The sequence below is a fragment of the Rattus norvegicus genome, chromosome Y (assembly GCF_021556685.1).
Source record: "Rattus norvegicus strain SHRSP/BbbUtx chromosome Y, alternate assembly SHRSP_T2T, whole genome shotgun sequence".
Classification (NCBI taxonomy): Eukaryota; Metazoa; Chordata; class Mammalia; order Rodentia; family Muridae; genus Rattus; species Rattus norvegicus.
In genome coordinates this window covers 57,526,816-57,532,483 of record NC_141555.1, presented here as the reverse complement: position 1 = coordinate 57,532,483, position 5,668 = coordinate 57,526,816, and positions in this window count along the sequence as shown.

The following is a 5,668-nucleotide window of genomic DNA, read 5'->3' as shown; positions in this document are numbered from 1 at the left end:
TTCTTGTCATATACATCTTTCACTTGCTTGGTTAGAGTCAAACTGAGGTATTTTATATGCTTTTTGAGTATTGTCAAGGGTGTCATTTCTATCATTTCTTTCTCATCCTATTTCTCTTTTGAGTAAAGGAAGGTTTCTTATTTGTTTGAATCAATTTTATACTCTGCCACTTTGCTAAAGTTTTTTATCATGCTTAGAATTTTACTTGTGGAATTTCTGGGGTCACTTAAATATACTACCACATCATCTGCATATAGTGACATTTTGAATACTTCATTTGTAATATGTGTCTCTTTATATCGATTTGTTGTCTAATTACTCTGGCTAGGACTTCAAATACTATATTGAAAAGGTAGGAGAGAGTGGGTGTCCTTCTCTAGTGCCAGATTTTGGTGGAATTGCATTAAGTTTCTCTCCATTTAGTTTGAGGTTAGCTACTGGTTTGCTGTATATTGCTTTTTTTGAGTTCTGTATGGTCCTTGGATTTCTGATATTTCCAAGACTTTTAACATAAAGGAGTAGGTTCTGTAAAATGATTTCTCAGCATCTAATGATATGATTGCTTGTTTTGTTTTCTTTGAAATTGTTTTTATAGTGAGATTAGTTTGATTAGTGATCAGGTTCTTTATATTGAACCATCCGTGTATCTCTAGGATGAAGCCTACTTAATCATGATGGATGATTGTTTTTATGTGTTCTTGGATTTGGCTTGCAAGAAATTTAATTCAAACTGAGAATTTTTGCAGGGATATTCATGAATAAATTCGTTTGAAATTCTCTTTATTTCTTGGGCCTTTGTTTGCTTTAGTTATAAGCATAACTGTGGCATCAGAGAAGTAAATGTGTAGTGTACCTTCTATTTCTAGTTTGTGGAATAGTATGGAGAATATTGGTGTTAGGTATTCTAAGAAAGTCTGAGTGAATTCTGTACTAAACCTTTCTGGTCCTGGTCTTTGTTTGTGAGACATTTAATGACTGCTTCTACTACTTTACAAGTTATGGGAGTATTTAAATGGTTTATCTGATTGTGATTCAACTTTGGTACCTTGTATCTGTCTAGAAAATTATCCATTTAATCCTTACTTTCCAGTTTTGTTAAGTATAGGCTTTTATAGTAGGTTCTGATAATTTTTGAGTTTCCTCATTTTCTATGGTTATATCTCTATTTCACTTCTGATTTTGTTATTTTTAATTTGACTACTAAGGATTTACATATCTTCTGGATTTTTCAAAGAACCAGCCTCTGGTTTTGTTGATTCTTTATATAATTCCTTTTGTTTCTTCTTGGTTTCATTCATTCCAGTGTTTGATTATTTCCTGCTGTATAGTCTTCTTGGTGTATTTGGATTTTTATTGGTTCAGAGATTTCAAGTGTTTGGTCAAACAGCTAGTGTATCATAGCTCCTGTTTCTTTGTGGAGGCTCTCAGAAATATAAGTTTTCCTTTTATCATTGATTTTTTGTATTCCCTATTTATGCCTTCATTTTCATTAAATTCAAAAATATCTTTAATTTTTTTCTTTATTTCTTCCTTGAATAAGTTCTCATCGAGTAAATCATTTTTCAGCTACCATGTATATGTGAGACTTTGGTTGTTCTTGTTGTTATTGAAGACCATTCTTAGTCTGTAGTGATCACATAGGATGCATGGGATTAACTCAATCTTCTTGCATCTGCTGAGGACTATTTTGTGATGGATCATATTGTCAGTTTTGGAGAAGGTACCATGTGGAACTGAGAAGAAAGTGTCAGGAGCCATAACGGGACAAGCTGATAACTAGCTGGTGATTATCCTCAGATGAACAGCCTCGGAATATTTTATAATCCACAACTGGTTTGCCCTTATTAAGCCAGGCTATAAGGGATTCATTTTGGGAAAATTTCCTGCTATTAAAATGTTACTCCTGTTATTATTAGACATATATAACAATCATTGAGTAATAGCACACCCATTTGGAGCAGATCTCTGCAGGCCTACGAAGTTGTACTGTCTTGTAGTGATGCTATACAGACAAATAGATGAATTCTTTATTCCTAATAATGATCATACAAAAATTTCTAAAATTATATCAATGGTTATTAAGCTCTTTTATAGTGGGACTCCTATAAGTCTCTTTCTAATAGTCAAAATCCAGTGACAACTCTGCCAGTCTCCCAGGTGTCACCAGTTAACTGTTCTGAGATAGTAAACGGACTTTCTCCTACTCAGAATACAATCCAATAAGTTGCAAATCAGTTATCAAGAGTCATGAAAAGAGAACAAACGATTTGTTACAGGTGCAAGGACAGAGGATAAGATATTGACAGGGTTTATCTATATATAACTTCACTAACAACTATGGTTTTGTATCTTCAGTGAGCCTGTGGAGCTGACATTTGTGATGAATGTTTAGACAGATAATTGCTCCTGATGGATATTCATGTGGACATTCTCGGTTGTAAACTTGTATTTCAATTTATGCTTTGATCTTTCATATGAACTAGGGATGAACTTTGTAAAACATGATCATGTATTCTGAAAGATGTTTAGGTGCTGAGGACAAAGAGAAGACACACAAAAGGACTGAGAGAGAAGGTCTGAACTGGAAGGACAGAGACAGATGGACTGGGCTGGAGAGGGGGTGAGCTAAAAAGTCAGCTTTGAGCTAAGGAGAACTGAGCTAAGTAGAACTGAGCCAAAAATATCTGGGCTGAGAAGAAATGTAGACAGGAATAACTTAGAGACTATAAGTAACATAAGAGAGCAATCTGCAGAATGCAGAGTGGAAGAGGAAAAGAGAAGGAGCTGTAAAGAACAGAAGGTGCCGGCAGGTTTCTCCTAACCATGGCACAGAAAATATCATTTCTTAATAGCAACGCAGGCTTAGTCTTATTAAAAGGAACAAACCTTTTCTTTTACAAACTTATGTTTAATTCACTTAGTATTAAAAAGTAAGAAGTGATTTCTTTCTCTCTGTAATAAAGATTGGAGCTCATCTTAATGCAGTGGTGCTTGGTCTTTTGCTCCATATGCATATGTAAGTATGGATGTCTGTGTAAGTATGTAATTATGAGAATGTATGCATGTGTCTGTGTGTGTTTAAGAATGTAATTGTGAGATTGCATGTAAGTTGGGCCCAACTGATTTTGAGTGGACATATAAAAATGCACGTTTATGGAATCCAGGTGTAAAATTACATGTTTATTCATATTTGGCTTTGTAAAATGCTGACATCATTTGTGATTCAAATATACTAACAATTTGACTATACTTACCTTCATTAATATTTAAACTACTCCTTGAAGAAATTTTAATGGATAATATCAAAATATGTTTATAGGAATGGTACATCAAATACTTCTGTTTATAGTCAAAATCAGGAAATGCTTCTGATATTTATGCATTTTGGTTTGATTATGGAAGAAACTGAAGGATCTTAAATTTTGAAATAATATTTATAAATCATTTATTCTTAATGTTTGTTGACAGAAGGAAGTTATCAATGAATACATATATACAATGTGCCACACATTACAAAAGCAATGTAAAGCAAATAAAGCAATGTACAAAAGCAAACAAAAAACACCTTTCTAACATAAATAGAGCAAATTAAATATATATTTTATGAACTAAAGGTGAAAAATATGTACAAAGGCAAGATATATAATTGAGTCTATCTACATTTGGAGTTAAGAGATGATTCATGCTTTCGTGTATTTCTTTCTAGACATCTAAAGAGATAAAATTAGTGTGGAAAAAGCTAAAACTGCAATTATTATGCTTGATGTATTATACATATTTAAAGATTGCTTTTGAAAAAAATATACAGAACATATTTTCAAGGTTATATATACAGCATATACAAAAATTCACTGTGTCAATAAATTATCAATAACACTCAAGCAACTCTCTGGTCATATTAGATTCGAATTATCAAATATACATATGTATGTATGTATGTATGTATGTATACACACACAGGCACACTCACACACACAAACAACCACACAATACTTCTAAAAATTTAAAACAAATTAGTAAATAATAGTCATTCAGACAAAACTAATGAAAAGGGATGAACTAAATTTCCAGTAAAATGTCCTCCCTAAAGTATACTTTCTAGCATATAAAGTTTTTGCCTCATGATTTTAAGAAAAATAAATATGGGGCCAATATAAGTAATCAGATCCCAGTTGGACTTATCATTCAGAATTAGAGTAGAAATTGAAATGGAGGCTGAAAGATATTAAATAAAGGGCTTTAGCTATACTTTTTTCAATTATACAAAAAATCTGAGAAACAGTGAAATGACACAACATGTAAAATTGCTTTCTATTAAGCATTGATATCTAAGTTTAGTATTCATAGTCTATATAATAGACAGTGAGAACTAAATATCACAAGTTTTTTCCTGGCTTAAATACAATTTTCTTGGCATTTGAATATACCCAGAACCAATCAATATTATGAAAATGGATACACGCTGTGTTACAACAAATAAAAGACATTTTGTTTATTTGTTAGGCATGAATTTATTTTTGTAGCTTTTCTTCCCAGGTTTCTGTTGGGTATTTTATAAATCCTAACTTTGGTGTGGTCGGTGGTTAAATTTCACTGAACATGGCTGAATATGACAAAATAATAGAAATGGATCCTTGGGGCAGAGAATATCTTTGGGTTCAACCTATTTATCATGAAATGGTGGTCACAGTGTGCAAAACCAAAAACAAGGTAAGGAACTGTGGCTTCAGGTACAGGGCTCTTTATGAGATTTCACTTTGTAATGTTGGAAGAATTCTTCCATGATATCATGAGATTGTGCAGTGAGAAGGCCTTTTCTTTATTCCTGTAATGAAAGCAAATATTTGTTGGTTTCAGTTCCCTCAGAGAGCTTGCTAGGTTACTAGATCAATCAGGAACTCTGGATGAGGGATTTAGGTGTGCAAAATATGATGTTGGTATTGGATTTCTTCTACGTACTTCTAGGGAAGTGACTTCATAAGATTTGGAATATAATCAAATAAGACCTTGTTAAAGATGTAGAAAGCACTGGGTGTGGTGGCACAGGCCTTTGCTCTTAGCACTGGGGAGGCAGAAGCAGCTAGAAGAACTCTAAGTTCAAAGCCAGCTTGGTGTACAGAGAAAGCGAGAGAGAGGGTTCTGGTACTGCCATGGATATAAAAGAAACACTGTCTCGAAAAAGTTCAATTATAAGTCCTGTAGTATACAAAGAAAAAAAAATCACATTTTATTTTAGTAAGATGTTAACAATTTTATCTTGAGTCTAATGCAATATTTTAGCTATAAAATAATGTGAAGGCACTGAAAATGTATGAACAGATGTTTTCCATCACTATTCTCCTTAAACTACAAGCTGTATTTTTATTAAATATACCTATGTAAATATACTTTGAATTATTTTCTGTGACGAACTAAAGGCCTTTTACATTGTTAATTAAGAATGGTGGATTTCAGGCCAATCTTGAAAGGTCATTAAAGGTGTAGATGTATATTAAGCATACAAAATCTAATCTAAAATATTGTACAATAAAGAATGAGAACCTTTAATTGGTTTTCCTCTAAAGTATACAGCTTCTTTTTGGTGAACTGTAGAGCTGATGTTTTGAACAAATTTTGTGAGAAATACAACCTGCTCTGAGAAGATAAGAAACAGGAAAGATAAGGAAAA